This window comes from Schistocerca americana, chromosome 7 (assembly GCF_021461395.2).
Source record: "Schistocerca americana isolate TAMUIC-IGC-003095 chromosome 7, iqSchAmer2.1, whole genome shotgun sequence".
Classification (NCBI taxonomy): Eukaryota; Metazoa; Arthropoda; class Insecta; order Orthoptera; family Acrididae; genus Schistocerca; species Schistocerca americana.
The window spans coordinates 296490965-296511705 of record NC_060125.1 but is presented as its reverse complement, the minus strand read 5'-3'; the positions used below and the strand labels follow the sequence as shown (position 1 = coordinate 296511705).

The window sequence follows — 20741 nt, the reverse complement described above, 5'->3', positions numbered from 1 at the left end:
AAACCGAACCGAAGACTTATACCTGTTGTAAGGGTTCTGCGAAACTGCACTGCACCTGTAAATGAAACTGCATACAAGACGCTACTGTGAACAGTTATGGAATATTTTCACAGCGTTCTGAGTCCTTATTAAGAAAGAATCACAAAAGTTGTCAAACGAATTCAGAAACGCGTTCCTGCGATTATAATAGTTTCTGTTCCTAATTTAGTTGCTTACTACGTAACACTATTTATCTCAGTGGTCTAAGGGATGAGCAAAAAAATGGTTTAAATGGCTCCGAGAACTATGGGACGTAACATCTGAGGTCATCAGTCGCCTAGAACTTAGAACTATTTAAACCTAACTAACCTAAGAACATCAGACACATCCATGCCCGAGGCAGGATTCGAACCTGCGACCATAGCGGTCGCGCGGTTCCAGACTCAAGCGCCTAGAACCGCTCGGCCACAGCGGCGGGCGATGAGCTAAATGTGACAGGTGGTAGGTGTAGGTAAACAAGTTAACAGCTGAAATAGGATACCTCTGTCTTTGAATCATTTAAAAATGGATTCGTGTAATGTGGATAAACTGAAAAGTCGCATAAAAGAGTTAGAAGAGGATATCCAGAAGGAGAAACAAAGAAATGTTGAAGAGATAGAAAAACAAAAAATAGGACAGATGCTAGCAGAAGTTGTCGACACCAACCCGTATAGTCAATTGATGGCTCCTAAACGCGTAGGTATCATGTACAATATTGAGAAGTTTCGTAATTTATCTCTAGCAGTGGTTGGAACTGGTGGTGGTGGAATTGTCACAGCTGAAATGCTTACACGTTGTGGAACTGGGAAGTTACTACTATTAGATTATGACAAAGTGGTGGTGGCAAATATGAACAGGTTATTCATTCAACCTCACCATACTGTCTGTAAAAAGCACCTGCACCTGCCGAAACATTATCATTCGTAAATCCATATCTTGTTATGGGAACTTATTATTACAATATTACTACTGTGGGTAACTTCCAACAGTTCATGAAGAGAACAATTTACGGAGGTATGTCTGGAGGGATGCAGCTGCCGAAACATTATCATTAGTAAATCCATATCCTGTTATGGAAACTTCTTCCTACAACATTACTTCTGTGGGTATCTTCCAAGACTTCATGAAAAGAATAAGCTACGGGTATTTGTCTGGAGGGCCTGTGGACGTGGTACTTAGTTGTCTGGATAGTTTTGAAGCTAGCATGACAGTAAACACCGCGTGCAACAAACTGTACCGGACATGGTTGGAATCTGCAGTATCAAAAACGTCTGCCGGGTCATATTCGGCCAGCAGAACCAGGACGTTAAGCATGTTTTGCTTGTGCACCACCTCATGTTGTTGCGTCCACCATTGATGGAAAGATCATGAAACGTGAGGGAATATGTGCTGCTGGAGTACCGAGTACAATGGATACTGTAGCAGGCTTCCTTGTACAAAACAATCTCAACTGTCTTTTAGCTTTTTGTCAAACAACATACTATTTGGGGCACAATACAGCACAGGATTTCTTTCCAGTAATGAAACTGCTTCCTAGTCCATCATGTGAAAAATGGTTCAAATGGCTCTCAGCACTATGCGACTTAACTTCGGAGGTCATCAGTCGCCTAGAACTTAGAACTAATTAAACCTAACTAACATAAGGACATCACACACATCCATGCCCGAGGCAGGATTCGAATCTGCGACCGTAGCGGTCGCTCGGCTCCAGGCTGCAGCGCCTAGAACCGCACGGCCACTCCGGCCGGCCCATCATGTGAAGATAATTTTTGTAGGAAAAGACAGCAAGAAGAAGCACCGGAACTTCAAACGGCAGATACTGAGGAATGCATGGAAAAGCATTCTGAGAGAAATTTTATACGTGAAGGTAATGAATGGGGAATATGCCCTGAAGATGAAACCAACACAGAAGAGCAGGACAAAAGTGAAGGATGGCCTAAGGTTTGTGGCTGGAGTGACACGAGATACACGCTTCCTCATCAAATCATTGGTAATACACAAACTGTTGGCGACACACATGCAAGCTTAGCGGAACTAATGACATAAATGAAAGCTCTATGAAAAAGTACCACTAGAAACTGCTGGTATTATGTTTTAACTAAGTTAATCAGATATATATATATAGATGTTTTGTCTCCAGAAAAATAAAAAATGAGTAGCGTTTTTGACTAGTAATCAGAACATTTACATCTACATCTACCTCATTACTTTGTTATTCACAACGAAGTGCCTGGCAGAGGGTTCAATGAACCACCTTCAACCTGTCTCTCTATCGTTCCACTCTCGAATCGCGCGAGGGACAAACGAGCACTTAAATTTTTCTGCGCGAGCCCTGATTTCTCTTATTTTATCATGATGATCATTCCTCTCTATGTAGGTAGGTTCCAACAGAATGTATTCGCAAACGGAGGCGAAAACTGGTGATTGAAATTTCATGAGAAGATCCCGTCGCAAAGAAAAACGCCTTTGTTTTAATGATTGCCACTCCAATTCATGTATCATGTCTGTGGCACTATCTCCCCTATTTCGCGATAATAGAAAAAGAGCTGCACCTCTTTTTACTTTATCGATGTCATCCGTCAGTCCCACCTGATGCGTTTCCCACACCGCACAGCAATATTCCAGAATAGGGCGACAAGCGTGGTGTAAGGAGTCTCTTTAGTAGACCTGTTGTGTTTCCTGCCAATGAATTGCATTCCTTTGTTTGCTTTACCCACAACATTATCTATGTAATAGTTCCAATTTTGGTCATTTGTAATAGTAATCCCTAAGTATTTAGTTGATTTTACAGCATTCAGGTTTGTGTGACTTGCTGCGTAATCGAAATTTAGCGGATTTCTTTTAGTACTCATGTGAATAACTTCACACTTTTCTTTATTCAGGATCAATTGTCACTTTTCGCATCATACGGATATCTTATCTAAATCATTTTGCAATTAGTTTTGGTCATCTGATGATTTTACAAGACAGTAAATGACAGCATCATTTGCAAACAATCTAAGAGGGCTACTCAGATTGTCTCCTATGTCGTTAATATAGATCAGTAATCATAGAGGACCTGTAACACTTCCTTAGGGAACGCCGGATATTACTTCTGTGTTACTCGATGACTTACCGTCTATTACTACGAACTGTGACCTTTCTGACAGTAAATCACGAATCCAGTAGCACAACTGAGGCGATATTCCATAGGCACGAACTTTGGTTAGAATATGCTTGTGAGAAACGGTGTCGAAAGCTTTCTGGAAATGTAAAAATATGGAATCAATTTGACATGCCCTGTCGATAGCACTCATTACTTCATGAGTATAAAGAGCTAGTTGTGTTCCGCAAGATCGATATTTTCTGAATACGTGCTATGTATTAATAAATAGTTTCCTTCGAGGTAGTTCATAAAGTTCGAACACAGTATATTTTCCAAAAATCTACTGCAAATCGACGTTAGTGGTATGGGCCTGTAATTCAGCGGATTACTCCTATTTCCCTTTTTGGGTATTGGTGTGACTTGAGCAGTTTTCTTTCGAATTTCAGCAAAATTTTGCCAATATTAGAGATTTTGCGTTCTTTTAAATTTGGCATGCTGTTTTCGTTGCTTCTGCAACAGCGATCTGACCCGTTTTGTGTACCATTGGGGATCAGTACCATCGCTTAGTAATTTATTTGATATATATCTCTCAATTGCCGTAAATACTATCTCTTTGAAATCATTCCACATATTTTCTACGCTTACATGATCAGAATGGAAGGAGTGGAGACTGTCTCTTGAAAGCTTTAAGAGCATTTTATCTTTTTTTTTTAAATAGATGCACTTTGTGTTTCTTTTTGATGATTGTGGGTGTTACGGTATTCAGCGTAGCAGCAATTGCCTTCTGGTCGCTAATCCCTGTATCCTTCATGATACTCCCTATTTGTCCAGGATTATTTGTTGCTAAGAGATCAAGTATGCTTTTCGCAACCACTTACGCTTCGAGTGTGCTCATGAACTAATTGTTCAAAATAATTTTCTGAGAAAATATTGCCGGCCGGGGTGGCCGAGCGGTTCTAGGCGCTACAGTATGGAACCGCGAGACCGCTACGGTCGCAGGTTCGAATCCTGCCTCTGGCATGGATGTGTGGGATGTCCTTAGGTTAGTTAGGTTTAAGTAGTTCTAAGTTCTAGGTGACTGATGACGTCAGAAGTTAAGTCCCATAGTGCTCAGAGCCATTTTGAGAAAATATTCAGTAAAATTTCGCATGACGTTATATGACTGCCGCCGACTTTAAGCGTATAATTTTTCCAGCATTTCGAGGGTAGATTGAAGTCACCACCGACCGTAATTGTATGATTGGGGTACCTATGTGAAATGAGACTCGAGTTTTCTTTGAACTGTTCAGCAACTATATCTTCTGAGTCGAGGGGTCGGTAAAACGATCCAATTAATACTTTAGTCCGATTGTCAAGTTTAACATCTACCCATACTGTTTCGCAGCAACTACCTACTTCAGTTCCACTTCAAGGTAAACTACTTCTGACATCAATGAATACTACGCCACCAATTGTATTTAATTTATCCTTCCTAAACACTGTTAGGTCATTTTAAAAAATTTCGGCTGAACTAATTTCTGGCTTTAATCAGCTTTCCGTACCTATAACTATTTAAGCTTCAATGCTTTCTATTAGGGCTTGGAGCTCTGGTTCTTTCCCAACACAGCTACGACAATTTACAACCGCAATACCGAGCGTTTCTAAACTTACTTTACTGTGTTTTACCTACCCATTTTCAGACGGACGCCCTTTTTGTGGTTTCCTGAGACCCTCTGACCTAGAAAAAAACTACCTAGTCCTTTCCACACAGCCCTCGCTACACGTGTGGTCGCTTCCTGTGTGTAGTGGACTCCTAACCTATTAAATAGAACCTAAAAACGCCCTGGTTCTCAGGTTCTAATCCCACCAGTGCTTAAATTTTGAATGGAAATCAGCAGCAGTGGCAGCCAGAGACTTAAGGCATGACGGCCTTTTCAAGGAGGGCGGAACCGAGAGAAGTGGCCCAGTGGTTGTAAGATGCCGTGGTCTGCTGACCTTCATTACTTACACATTCCGCCCTCACAATCATATTCCGTGGAAAAGAATGTATGGAAATCTCTGATAAGAAGGACAGGGGAATAGGACAGCTCTTGGGGCATCAGGGAATAAATTCCGCGGTACTAGAAGGAGTTGTAGAGGAAGAAAGAGATTGGAATGCATCCACCAAATAATTGAGGAAATAGGTTGAAATTGCTTCTCTAAGATGAAGAAGTTGTCAAAGGATTTATTCTCAGCAAGAAGTACGAACTGGCGACCAGGGCGGACGTAGCAAGCACATCGACGCTACGACAGATTCCGACGCCCACGTCTTCGCGACCGCTGGCGCGCGGGCGCGGAAGGCGAAGAGAGCGGCCCGCGGGGGGAGGGGATTTAAATCGGCCTCCCGCTCTCAGGAGCTCAGTTCGTCAGCGCACCTGACGATGGCGACATGTTTGACCGCCGAAATATTGTGCTCGTTGGACACTATGAACCGGCAGTATACCCGCGGACTGTTCAAGTAAATGATTCCTGTCTGAAACCATTTTTTAGGGTGGGAAGTCCCTCTCTCCCACTCTCCACTTAGATCTCCGCCTCATCTCGACTGCTGCTCAGCTCTCACATATTTTTATGCCTCCCACCCCCATTTTAACAAAAAATGCTATTTGCATAACTGTAGTAGTAGTGGTTAGTTAAAGAAATAAATTAATAGCTAAGTCATCAGCTAAGCGCTATTCTCTTTCCGACTTCTGGTCTGTGCTCGGAATTCATTTAAAATGCAAGAAAAAATTTTGGAGCTGTTGTTAGAACCTTAAGTGAACTAATGACTGTGCAAAATGTGGGGTTTTGTACCCATACTAAGGTGCAAAAGATCAACTAAAATACAAATAGAAATTGTACAATAATGTTAAAGATTGAAAAAATAAGAACAGAATATACCTTTTAGAAGAATAAGTTTTAGTGTTGTATATGACGAGCAAATGTGTAAGTACCCCTATGTTATATTGGCCTATGTCATAGGCCATCTAAGCGTTAGTTGGTTAACAAGTTTCCAACAGCCACTAAATAGGACAACGTAGTCTGCAAGTATACCTAACCGTAAATGGCTTAGCACACTTAATGCAGAAAACAATTGTATAACAATCTGTAAAATGAGTGTTTGTAGTATAACTGTTGATCAGCTGTGCTACCCATAAACTTGAAGTCGAGCAGATACTTCAAACTTCTTCATTAACTAATGATAGGTTCTGCATCCTCATTTCCTCGCACAGTCTTGAAACAGTAAATGGAAATGACTGTTAGAAGCTGGTATTCGTGGTCAAGTATATTCGATTCTGACTCATTTTATATCTTTAATTATCTCATTGCAGCTTCCCTTCATTTAATTATGTTTAAATTTTAACAATCTAACACGTGCAGATAATCTGGGGGTATTTCCATTATTTTATAGTAGATAAAGTATCGAAGTCTGATCCTTGTACCGACAATTTTTTACTACTATTGCATTTCACGATACCAAAGAGAGATCGCAAACTGTCAAGCATACAAATCATAATGAGAGAAACTAATTTTTTTTACCATCGAGATGCACTACAAGTGGTTCTTCTTAGCATGAATTAAACGTGCCGCTGTTTCTCCAAAATTGCAAGCGATCCTCAGGCAGTTATTCCGTGGAATGTTCTTATATTAAAGGCTCTGCTTGGTTAGATTCTTCTGTTATCAAAGTAAGTGCATTTGTTTTCGACTAGGAAAATCATTTCAAATTATCGTTTGTGTAACACCCCAATTATAGGACCCATAACGAACCCCCTTTTGTTGCAAAAAGAAATAGAAAAATCAGTCATTCTGACAGTGATGACAGCTACTGACAACAAAATTTACACTCTTGACAGTTTGATTAACAAGATTGTTATATAAATACTAATGCTTATCATAAAGAAAGGACTGAATGAAAGAATACCATATGATACGAAACAGAAACTTTAAGGAAAGGATTCAAAAAAATATTATTTACGAAGGTTAAAGCCCAGACCATAAATTGACCCAAGATAACATTTATCCTGGAAGAGAGTTGTAGCCGCATCGAGCTGTAAGTTCGCTGTGAGTACTGGAACGTCCCCTTAGAAAAATTAGTGAATTACTGTGCTGGTAAACCCCTTACGTTATTTAATTTTCAAACAGCTGAACAGAACTGAACGTACTCGGGCATTTCTCACTTTACTTATTCTGATCATCACTAAACTGACACACAATAGTGTTCAAAAGTCATAATATATATATATATATATATATATCAGTCCATGATATCCAATATTACCAATTTGCTCTTTCTGATGGACACACGTCCAGTTCGTCCACTCTCAAAATTCCGCCATTTCTCTCCCCACATCCACCACTGCTGGCGGCTCACCTCCAACTGCGCAACGCTACGTGCTGTTAACATCTAGCTGCCCAACACTACAATAGCGAACAACAATGCAAACCAGCCACAGACTGCACACAGCACAGCCAGTGATTTTCATACCGAGCGCTACGTGGCGTTACCAATATAAAAACATAAACAGCCTACTTACAGTACAATGTAAATCGGCAATGGAGATGTTAACTTCACTTCTCTCTTGTACTCTTGCACTAGTAGTACGCATGTTAAGCGCTACTAGATTGTTTTAAAACAGATCTGAAGTTCAAAAGTTTTACGGTTGGAAGCATTAGTCTGAAGTCGGATGAAGTAAAACCATTTTTACCGTTTTGACCGAAAGCGGGATCGTTGATATATGTGACAGAAGGATACCTCGTGTGATTGCTGATTTGTAATGGGACTTAGTCCTCATGATACTTAATGGTCACGAACATCAAAGGACACAGAAAGAGACTGATCGCCGAGATAAACTCACTTATTAGACTGGAGTAGGCAACAGATAAACGCAATCACGAAGAACTTACAATTGCGCCCTGTTGTCAGAAATTATCGTCAAAGTCAGAGTTGCTGAAGCTAACAGACGCAGTTCCCTGAATGAAAAATCTGTGTGTGTGCTCATTGTAGGGACAAATAATTACGACGAACAATAAACTTTAATTCAACTTTAATCCTTCCTGTCGCATACATCATTTAATGGACATTTAAAGTTTATTTGTGGAATTAACTGATTCTTCGGATAACATTAAAGTGAAAAGCGATTTAGTGACAATTTGACTGTAAACAGCAATAATTTTACACCGAAATACGACGCATTATGAACATTACTCAAGGATATGTTATCTCTGGAATTACGTCGTGTAGTTGTTGAATACGCGACGTAGCGACACCTTGACGACGGAATGATGATTAACAATTCAATATCCTCACAAAAAACATGATGTGGCATCAGCTTGGGTGATGGATTGATGATTCAAGAATTATATTTTCAACTTTTGAATACCCATTCTCAAACCGGGCATAAGAACTACAGTCAGCAAGCTCGCGTTAACTGAAAAATCTGTCGCGAACACCCAAAGGACTTTTGGTTATCATTTCAGATCAAGGGAGTCATCGCGTTATCGAGTGGTGTAGTCGCTATATTTATAAGTGGAGAAGATCGATAGGCATCGAACACCATTGCTTTAATTACACTCCGGCTCGTTGCTCCATCGAGAGATTGATATCAGTTTTGAGAGACAGTATCTGAAAAATAACCAAACCACACAAGAAGTTTGTTTATATAATAGTTACAGATTGGCATTGTCGTGGCCGACGGACGCCGTTCCACGTCATCTTGACAGGGACGGCAACCATCACCATTGAGCCGAGACAAAACGAGACGTCACATTTGACACTTATTTACTGTTCAAGAAAACTTGTAAATCCTCTTTGCATGTCATTTTTTTAATCTTAAAGTTCTTTTACCAATATTCACTAGTACAATTGTGGACTAGACTCTTTTTTTTATTATTTGACCCCCTCGCCACATATGGGAGAGGGCGGAGGGGAGGAAGCAGCCAGCGATACAATATCCCGCTCTTCAGCCAAAAGATTTTACAAAATGTAAATAAGTGTATTACAACAAGATTATATTTAAAAAATTAATTTCTATAAGTAGATGATTGTATGATGCTATTTACAAAATACCATGTCGTTTTGTTCGTTTAAAATTTAGCAAAGAGATAAAGAGTCTAAGAGATAAAGATAAAAAGACAAAACAGGCATTTAAAAAACGTTTAAAAGAATGGCGACGTTTATTAAAAATGACCAATTCACTTTCACTGAAAAGCTGTAGGAACCTGCGCCGGGTAAAGAAGATGTATGATTCTCAAAGGTTGAGTGTTCTGCAGGGGGTGTGAGTGCGTGTGGGTATATAGGCAATATAGCAGTACCTGGGAATGATAACAGGAGGTAGGGTGAATAGTGGGAAGAAAGAAAGGAAGATGAGTTTGGTGGGTAGTTAGATCCGTGATACCAGGAGGTGAAGGGATGAAGAGAAACTGAGGAAAGGGGAGCCCTGGTTTGGAGTGGTATAGGTGGAGAATAATTATAGTTGGTAGAATGGATAAATATCGACGCGGGTTTCATTGTCTGGGAGAAGGAGTCTTTTGATGTTGGGTTTGGATAAGATACGAAGTATGTGTAGGTGTAGAAATGGTAGGATGTGTTTGCAAAAGCGTGTCAACAGACCAAAATTGGTGATCAGAGGGGAAACAATGGGCGTATTGGAATCAAGTTTGCGGATAGCATAGGATGTGTGGAGGTGTTCGACGTGGGTTAGCCGGCGTGGGAACTTTATGAGAGGATAGAGGATCCACGTGGTAGAGGAACCATTTGGGACAGGATAAACACGTGCAGAAGGCAAGGCGGAGTTCTTTATGTTAAACTATTTGGAGGGACTTATAAAACTAACAGTGACATATATCCACGCAGTATTCGCATAAGAGAGGATGGGTCAGATCTAGGTTTTGGAGGTGTAGAGGGGTTTAATCACCATGTTTAACCAGACGTAAGATTTAGCCTATTGTGAGCTCTCTGTTGAATGGTTAATAGACGGGATTTCCATGTTAGTATGCGATAAAGATTTAGCCCGAAATATTTCAGTTAATTTGCTAATTGGACAGGATAGATGTAAATGGTGAGTTGGAAATTATGGAGGTGAAAGCTGTAGGTGGTTCGTCCTATAATTATTACCTGGGTTTTGGAAGCGCTGATCCTGAGTAGATCAGCAGCAGGTTCAAAAAATGGTTCAAATGGCTCTGAGCACTATGGGACTTAACTACTGAGGTCATCACTCCCCTAGAACTTAGAACTACTTAAACCTAACTAACCTAAGGACATCACACACATCCATGCCCGAGGCAGGATTCTAACCTGCGACCGTAGCGGTCACGCGGTTCCAGACTGTAGCGCCTAGAACCGCCTGGCCACTCTGGCCGGCACCAACAGGTAATACTGGAAATTATATAAACTAAAATTTCTTTGAACAACATTCTCTCTCTCGACACAAAAACAGTTTACAAAACCGAATTACAGTGTTAACATCTGTACAGTCAGATTTACTTTTAATTTCACAAAACATGAAAGACTTTCTTTCACATATGGTTACATAGAAGTCAACTCTGGAAGCCAATAAATCATTATTTTATTGACAACTACAGGTGAATCCGCCTGGAGTACGCGCAAATCCGAGGCACAAGTAAGTTACGCGGTAGGATTAGAAGTCGCTTGTGTGGAACTATGTCAAAAACTATGGAGAAATCTAGAAATATGTAATCACCTTGAGATTCCCTGCCGATCTCACACATTATTCGTGTGAATAAAGAGCCATACGTGATTGAAGAGAATGACATTTTCGGAATCCATGCTAGTTTTGTTTCAGTTAAACATTTTCATTGAGGTATTTCATAATGTTCGAATGCACTATATTTTTCAAAATCCTACTACAGATCGATGGCAGGGGCGTAGATATTTAATTCAGCTTGTTACTTCTGTTTCCTTTCTTGTGTATTGGTGTGACCTTTGCAAGTTTCCAGTCTTTAAATACCCATCTTTTCCTAAGTGGCTGATTGTATGTGACTGCTAAAAACTGGAGCTATTTCGCCAATATACTCCGAAAGAAACGTAACACGCGATCTGCACCAAAAGACTTTCCTTTATAAAGTGCCTTCAGTTGCTTCGCTACAACGAGGTTATCTACCTCTAAATTATTCACGTTGGCATTTGTTCTCGATTTGAATTCTCGAATTATTATTGCATCTGAACTGGTAAAACAATTTAGAAAGACAGTGTTAAGTAACAGCGCTTTAGTGACACTATTGTTGGTAACGTTGCAATAGCTTTCTCACGATGATGGAGTGTGTGTTGCCGCTGCTATACATTACACACCACCAGATTATTTTTGGATTTTATAACAGATTTCAAGACAGAATTTCGTTGTGAAAGCTATTAAAAACATCTTCCAATAAACCCACCTTACTTTCTAGCGTCTGCAACCCGTCTCCCATCTTGGAGATTTTGTGTTGTTTCAAATCTGACATGCCTTTTCATTGCTTCTGCAATAGTGTCCTGACCTGCTACGTACACCATCGTTGATCTGCTCCATTTTTTTTTAAATTAACTTGGCATAAAACTCTCAATTGCCTTCAGTATGTTTCTTTGATTTTAATCCACATTTGTCGATCCTTACATAGTTCGGAAGGACTGGAGATTATCTCTTACCATGGCATCACTCAAATTTTTATCTGCTCCTTAAACAGATATATCAGGTTGTTGCACAAGTTCGTAGCGTGTCTGCATAAGTTAATAAACACAACAGATACACATAACGGAGACGCCAGTCATCAGTCGTTTATTCTCTTCCACTATTTGCAACAATCTGCCAACGCTGGGGTAGCTTTCTGACTACGCAACTGTAGAGATCAAGTGGTTTCGAGGCGAAGAAATCATCGAGCCATGTTCGGTACGCATTTTCTCCCGAAAGGAAGTTCCTTGAAGATTATTCCATAGAGAGCGGAAAAGTTGAAAATAAGAGGGTGCTACATAATGTGAATAACGAATGGCTTCCCACACAACTCCTGTATAGTGTTTGTCAGTCTAGCATACTGCGGGTAGAGGTTCTCATGGAGTAGTATCACTTTACGCAATCTTCCGGGTCCTTGTTCTTGGACTGCGTGTGCAAGGCGTCTCAGTTGTTGACAATGAAGTTCTGCTGTGATAGTTACACCTCGGGGAAGCAATTCGAAGAACACCACACCGTCACTGTTGCACCAGATGCATTTCATTCTCTATCGAGGATGCGCACGTCTTTGTAAGGGGAGCTGCTACTTTGTGTGAGATTAACCATCCCTTTCTTTTCATTATGTTAGCACAAAGACACGGTTTATTGTTACCAATAACGATACAGGATAGAAATGGTCAGTGTTGATCATGCACCGGCTGATGACGAGCAAGATGCACGTGTGGCCACCAACCTGCTGATTTTTGTGGTTTTAGCTTAGAGCATGTTGTACCTGCACACACGCTGCACTCAAATGTCACACTGCCGTGGAATGATCACAGTTCATCGTATTTAGTAGCTCTAGAATACGCCGACGTGGATTATCGGGGATTAATGCGTTTAAACGATCATTATCAAAGCCCAGAGTCTTCCTGAACATGGGGAGTCACTATCGTCAAACCGATTCTCCTCATAACGAGAAAACCTTTTTCTTCCCATCATCTGTCCAGTGGCATTATCCCCATACACGGCGCAAACGTTTCTGGCTGCCTCCGATGGTGTCACTGCTCAAGTGAATTGAAACAGAAGAATATGTCGGAAATGTTCCGATTTCTCCACTCCGTACTCCATTTTATATTGTCGATAGCTACCCTTACTACCTCCAGATGACACAATGACAATATGTAAACTGAAATAGCAACAGCGAACTACAAATAAAAACGACAATCGATAAATAAACCCAAAGCGGCCTGAATACCAACATGCCAAAACAAAAATGCTACGAACTTATGCACCAACCTAATATTTTTGCGTTTCTTTTTTGAGAATTCCTGTATCCGCCATGACGCTCGCTATTCGCTGAGGATTGTTTGTTGCTAAGACGCCTAGTACGTTTTTGCAACCGTTTATACTTCTTGTGGGTTTGTAAAACATCTCCTAAAATGATTTTATGAGAAAGCATTCAGATGTTTTAAACTGGATATGTAGTTATACGCAAAGCTGTTTGTAGGGCTTCCAGCTTACGTTAGCAGCTTTATTTGCTACTATATACAGAAATCTTCCGGAAATCGGCGAGATATCGCGAGTAATGAGGCTAATGAAAAGGGGCGCTACACCAGTAGTGTGTGGCGTAAGTTGAGAATTTGGCTCTGACAGGAAGTGGGCTAGGGGAGTCCACGCGGCTGTGGTGTCCACTGTGTCCGGATGGCCTAGTGTTCAGCGCTTCTACCTAGTGAGCGGAGGCCCGGGTTCGAATGCCAGTCTGGCACAAATTTTCAACTTGCCCCATTGATGTAAATCAGTACCCTAATATCTTTAATTTCTTTGTGTCTTTATGTGCTACTGTCAACATCCCGTTCGAAAATCCATATCACTCTACTGACCATTGAATAGACAGTACGCAGATGGAAACTGCAGCTGTATTGGCGTCAAGCCACGCTGTATCTGTGTAGAATCCACGTAATTCCGGGAGTGGGATCCTGTAATCTTTTTGCAGTACAACGACGAGGAGTGTCGGACGGAAGTATGGACCTCAAGCAACAGTATTTCCAGGTGAGAAGATATTCAGAAGTGCAAAGTAAGCAGCAGAAAACCTTTGGCATAAGAAGAGCCCACACCTAATAGTGATGAAAACTGCCAGTAACGCTGAGTGATTATGTATGTGGAAGTGCAGCTGATGTTGTTACGTGACGACTGTGGCGGGAATGAGAAACGACCATAATCCGAAAGTGATCACAGGAGCAGGCAACTCTGGAAGGTCGCTACACGCAATTACCGGGAGTATTGATGTCGGTCTTACCATTCGATGTACAGCGGTCGGGGGATTGGTGCGGCTGTTAAAAGTGTAGTACATGTATTGGATACGTCTGGCTCAGCTGTCTAGCAACACGTTGTCCAAGCCTGCTTCGTCTTCCATGACAGAAGTGCATAGCGGACATGCTGCACATACGTACAGTGAAACGTTCTTCCACTATGTTATCGCTAAGCCCTTAGCATGAAGTAAGCTCTATATGAATGCCGAGCAACCACAAACAAACGACATTTGTTCCTTCTGACGGAAGGTGTGGCGTTTCTCCTACCTACCTTTGTGCAGGATTATTTAAAACAGTCTATCTGCTGCGTGTTCACAAATTTCCAACCGTCGATGTTCCCGTAATAATCTAACTACAATTCAGGCGAAAGTACCTGCAACAGCGACCTAGTACATACATCCCCACAATATTTGCACTGATTATTAAATCGAAATGTTCACTTATACAGCGTGAATCACCTAGAACTTGCAGCTCAAATACTGCAGAAATGGAAAATGCTATTGATATGCGTTTTCACAGAATGCATTGGTAGTCAGGGGCTCCTACTGCTAGCCAATCAACAGATTTTAATAATAGAAATGTTTTTGTGCAGACGTTCACTTTTTGAAATGGAGCAACACCTAGTGACAGCAATAAGCTAAATTAGTGTGTTGGTGGCACCAGTTGCAGGATCCTAGTGCGAGTCGTTTACGACATATATTATTTTGAAAAGTCTCCACATCGACACTCGTTCAATACCTGTGGTAGCACACACTGAAGAACAATACAGGCGCATCGCAGTGGTTCTAGGCGCTACAGTCGGGAACAGCGAGACCGCTACGGTCGCAGGTTCCAATCCTGCCTCGGGCAGGGATGTGTGTGATGTCCTTAGGTTAGTTAGGTTTAAGTAATTGTAAGTTCTAGGGTTCTGATGACCTCAGAAGTTAAGTCCCATAGTGCTCAGAGCCATTTGAACCCAACAAAAGCGCATACAATAGTTATTTGGATTCTGTCCAGTAATGAGACAACTGACCATCACAGGTAGTGTTCAGAGTGACCACCGGTAGTGCAGTACAAGCTTCCAGCATCGTATGGAACGACTGCTGCATACGTGCCAGCATTTCAGTAGAGATGGCCTAGCAGTCTTCAGTAATACATCGTTGCATATCATTAGAAGTAGTTGGTATGAGCTTGTAGACGCCGTCTTTCAGCTTTCCCCACAGAAAACAAATTGCAGGCGTCAAACTTGGGGAACTAGTCGGCCAAGACACAGGTCATCTGCGTCCAATTCAGCGATTTGGAAGCAATTCATGACAACGTGCTGTAGTATTTCGTGCTGGTACCATGGTGGCTCCCAGTCTGCACAGGAACGTCTTCTAGTATCCTTGGAAGACGGTCTGTTATGAGCATCAGTGTTCCTATGAGGTGAAGGTTCACTATCTCATACCACACGTTAACAGTCCGCGGACGGTGACGTTCCACATGAGGAAGCCAACGAGGATTGTCAAAAGACCAATTGCGCAGGTTTCGAGGGCTTACCTGACTTTGATTGGTAAATGTGGCGTCATTGCTATACAAGACACATGACACGTCTGGAGCATCCTGTCTTAATGCCCTTATATGGAAATTAACATAATTGCCATAATCGTTTCCACGCAGCTATGGGCAGGGATGTGATAGGGATGGAACCCATGTCTGTGAAGAATACGTAGGACACTTGCCTGGCCCAAGACATTTCATCGCGCGATTGCGCGGGAGAAAACGTGCGGATCGACTGTACCAGCAGCAAGAACATTAATTCAAAAATGGTTCATATGGCTCTGAGCACTATGGGACTTAACATCTGAGGTCAGAAGTCCTCTAGAACTTAGAACTGCTTAAACCTAACTAACCTAAGGACATCACACACATCCATGCTCGAGGCAGGATTCCAACCTGCGACCGTAGCAGTCGCGCGGTTCCGGACTGAAGTGCCTAGAACCGCTCGGCCACACCAGCCGACCGAACATTAATTTCTCTCTCTCTTCTGTTGTCACCTGTTTCCTTCCATTAGGTTTTCCAGGTATTACACTACCACTTACACCTAACTTGGTGAATACATTCAACAAAAAAAGTTGACCACCATGTTTGTTTAGCAGATAATACACATATCAAAGAAGTTTTGCATCACCCCAGTCCCCAGAAGTCCTAAAAATAGACGTTGACTGTGGATATTGAATCACAGACATAGTCCCTTTGACAGTTCAGGGACGTCACTAAACCCTCCCATAAATGTAAACAACCATGTACGAGCAGTGCCTATCAGACGGAGGGGTCTGACAGCCGAACAGTTCCAGTCATTCCACCAGGAACGAGGTACACAGCTCGTGTTGTCTGTAGTTCAACCACACCTAGACGGCCAATACCGCGGTTCCATCGCGAACGCATTGTTACTCTGTGTCAGGAAGGCCTCCCAACAAGGGATGTGTCGAGCCGTCTCGGAGTGAACCAAAGTGATGTTGTTCGGACATGGAGGAGATACAGAGAGACAGGAGCTGTCGATGACATGCCTCGCTCAGGTCGCCCAAGGGCTACAACTGCAGAGGATGACCGCTACCTACGGATTATGGATGGGAGGAACCCTGACATTAACGCCACCATGTTGAATAATGCTTTTCGTGCAGCCAAAGGACGTCGTGTTACGACTCAAACTGTGAGCAACTTCACTCCCGACGTCCATGGCGAGGTCCATCTTTGCAACTACGACACCATGCAGAGCGGTATAGATGAGTCCAACAACATGCCGAATGGACCCCTCAGGATTGGCTTCACGTTCCCTTCACCGAAGAGTGTCGCATTTGCCTTCAACCAGACAATCGTCGGAGATGTGTTTACAGGCAAACCGATCAGCGCTGCAAGATGGAGGTTCCCTGCTGTTTTGGGGTGGCATTATGTGGCGCCGACGTACGCCGCTAGTGGTCATGGAAGGCGCCGTAACGGCTGTAAGATACGAGACTGCCATCCTCCGACCGATAGTGCAACCATATCGGCAACATACTGGCGAGGCATTCCACTTCATGGACGACAATTCGCGTCCCCATCGTGCACATCTTGTGAATGACTTACTTCAGGATAACATCGGTCGACAAGAGAGGCCAAAATGTTCTCCAGACATGAACCGTATCGAATAAGCCTGGGACAGACTGAAAAGGGCTGTTTATGGATGACGTGAGTCACCAACCACTCTGAGGGATCTACGCCGAATCGTTGTTGAAGAGTGGGACAATTTGCGCCAAAAGTGCCTTAATGAACTTGTGGATAGTATGCCACCACGAATGCAGGCATGTATCAATGCAAGAGGACGTGCTACTGGGTATTAGAGGTACCGGTGTCAACAGACCATCACCTCTGAAGGTTTCCCTTTACGGTGGTACAACATGCAATGTTTCATGGGCAATAAAAAGGGCGGAAATGTTGTTTATGTTGATATCTATACCAATTTTTTGTACAGGTTCGCAGAACCGAGGTGAATCAAAACATTTTTTGATGTGTGTAATTGCCGAAATCGTGGACGTCTGTTGGAAACTCATACCACATACTCCGAATAAGAGTGAACTGCTTTCTTCCTATACTCCTCATACAACGTATGTCAGTTTTTTATGCATAGTTTCTCTTCTTCCACAGAATGACCACAGTATTTACGAAAAGACTATGTACACTACTGGCCATTAAAATTGCTACACCAAGAAGAAATGCCGATATAAGCGGGTATTCACTGGACAAATATATTATACTAGAACTGACATTTGATTATATATTCACGCAATTTGGGTGCATAGATCCTGAGAAATCAGTACCCAGAACAGCCACTTCTGGCCGTAATAACGGCCTTGATACGCCTGGGCATTGAGTCAAACAGAACTTGGATGGCGTGTACAGGTACAGCTGCCCATGCAGCTTCAACACGATACCACAGTTCATCAAGAGTAGTGACTGGCGTATTGTGACGAGCCAGTTGCTCGGCCATCATTGACCAGACGTTTTCAATTGGTGAGAGATCTGGAGAATGTGCTGGCCAGGGCAGCAGTCGAACATTTTCTGTATCCAGAAAGGCCCGTACAGGACCTGCAACATGCGGTCGTGCATTATCCTGCTGAAATTCAGGGTTTCGCATTGATCGAATGAAGGGTAGAGCCACGGGTCGTAACACATCTGAAATGTAACGTCCACTGTTCAAAGTACCGTCAATTCGAACAAGATGGGACCGAGACGTATAACCATCACGCCGGGTGTTACGCCAGTATGGCGATGACTAATACACGCTTCCAATGTGCGTTCACCGCGATGTCCCCGAACACGGATGCGACCATCATGATGCTGTAAACAGAACCTGGATTCATCCGAAAAAATGACGTTTTGCCATTCGTGCACCCAGGTTCGTCGTTGAGTACACCGTCACAGGCGCTCCTGTCAGTGATGCAGTGTCAAGGGTAACCGCAGCCATGGTCTCCGAGCTGATAGTCCATGCTCCTGCAAACGTCGTCGAACTGTTCGTGCAGATGGTTGTTGTCTTGCAAACGTCCCCATCTGTTGACTCATCTTTGTCGCCATGTGCTGACGTCGACGTACTTTTTATTCAATGACAAATATTTTGAACAGACTGACGGAGTGGCTATGGGGAGCCCATTGTCCCCAATAGTCGCCAATCTTTTTATGGAGGATTTTGAAAACATGGCACAGAAGACGGCGTCTTTAAAACCTACCTGTTTATGGAGGTACGTCGACAATACGTTTATAGTGTGGCCTGATGGGAGAGAAGCTCTTGACCGACTGCTAGATCATTTTAATTCCCTGCACCCTAGCATCAAGTTTACCATGGAGGTGGAAAGTGATGGAAAGCTTCCGTTTATGGCTGTTCTGAGGTACACAAAGGATGATGGGGCACTGGGACGCAGTGTTTATCGAAAGCCTACGCACAAGGACCGTTACCTGCATGCTTCTAGCTGTCATCCATCATTCCAGCGTACGGGGGTCCTGCCGACGTTGGCGAGAAGAGCTTATGCCATTTCAGCTGGAGAGAGCTTGACACAAAAATTGGACCATCTTAAGGTTGTGTTCAAGCAGAATGGCTATACAGATAAACAGATCCGTCGTGATTTCCAGATTGGACCTTCGCGTGAACCACCAGAAGATACCTGCAAATCGGTGGCTTTTCTACCTTTTGCTGGGAGCATTTCCTCGAAGATGGGAAGAATTCTAAAAAGATATCATATCAAAAGTATTTTTCGTCCGCCAGCCAAGATTAGAGCGCTTCTTGGCTCTGTTAACGATGACTTGAGTTTGAGGAAGGCAGGTGTGTACAAGATCCCTTGCCACCGCGGGAAATCTTGTATTCGTCAGACAATCCGGACCATTCAGGACCGATGTGTTGAGCACCAGCGGCACACATGGTTGCTTCAAACTGAGAAATCTGCAGTGGCGGAGCACTGTCTCACTGAGGGACATAGAATGCTGTATGAGGAGACACAAATGGTCGCCCCTGCATCTCGCTGTTGGGACTGTGTTTTAAAAGAATCGACAGAGATTCGTTTATCTGATAATCTTGTTAATAGAGACAAGGATTACCTTTTAACTTGGAACCCGATGTTATCAGACATTAAAAAACAACGGTCTGTGTTTCGATCGTCGGAATAACTTTTAATTTTTGATAGCTATATCTCGATTTCGTCTGTTTCCACCATTGGCGGCGCGGTATGTTTACTTGCGCTAGAGGGCAGTTACGGCACCTTCTCGCGCACGCGTTTTGGGCCTTCTGCGGCCTATATAGGGACTGCCGCTTGCGCTGAGAAATACGTTCCGGGGAGATCGTGTACCAGCACTCTCACCTGAAGATGGCGGACAGTTGGACCGCGGAAATATTGTGTCGTGGTGGTAACTTGCACCGTAGTATGACCAACTATCATAGTAATATTAATGACTTATTAGATTCACAGAGTGGTAGAAAACCCAGGAAAGAGTCCACTGAAAGAGTTCTTAAAACTGTTATGCAGGTTATAAAAAGAAAAAGTCTTCTATCGAACAGAGCGTTTAGAAAAACCTGTTCAGTTGTGGTACCATGGAGACACACACATTAAAAGGGAGAAATCACAAAAAAGTTGGTGGACAGAGCAAGGAACATGTGCGAAGTGGAGCTGCTTGATGCAGAATTAAAACATCTCGCCGATGTATTGCCCAAGAATGGTTCTTCGTCTGTTGATGTGAACATAGCGTTAAGACCGTCGCGCAAAAATCATAGCGATTCACAAGCGCTTGTCAAATCGAAATTTTTCCTGCCTTTCATTAAGGATGTTACTGAAAGCATTGCAAAAATCTTGACAAAACGGAACATCACAGTGATTTACAAACCCACCTGGAAGATACAGGATCATATACAAATGGCCAAGGATGCTCGCAAATCGCTGGAAAATCAGGTAATTAAGAGGATTCATTGTAGGTGTGGCGAGGTGTACTTGGGTACCAAAAAATAGAATGGTCAAAAAACGTCTAGAAGAGCAAAAGGGCAGTTAGAGAGATTGGTAGATCAACTGTTGGGGAACATGCTTTGCAGCCAGGAGACTACCTCATTCATTTTGATAGGACTTAGCAGCCTCAAGCGGGTGTCATGAAAGGATATACAGAGAGATCGAATAGGAATTTCAGTACGGAGGAAGAAGGCTTGAAACTGAATGTCATTTG

General features: G+C 42.6%; 1 pseudogene; it reads left to right on the top strand.

Moving 5' to 3' along the window:
- The first annotated feature begins 543 nt into the window (after window positions 1-543).
- LOC124622886 lies at window positions 544-6088 on the top strand (annotated as a pseudogene).
- Window positions 6089-20741: the final 14653 nt, after the last annotated feature.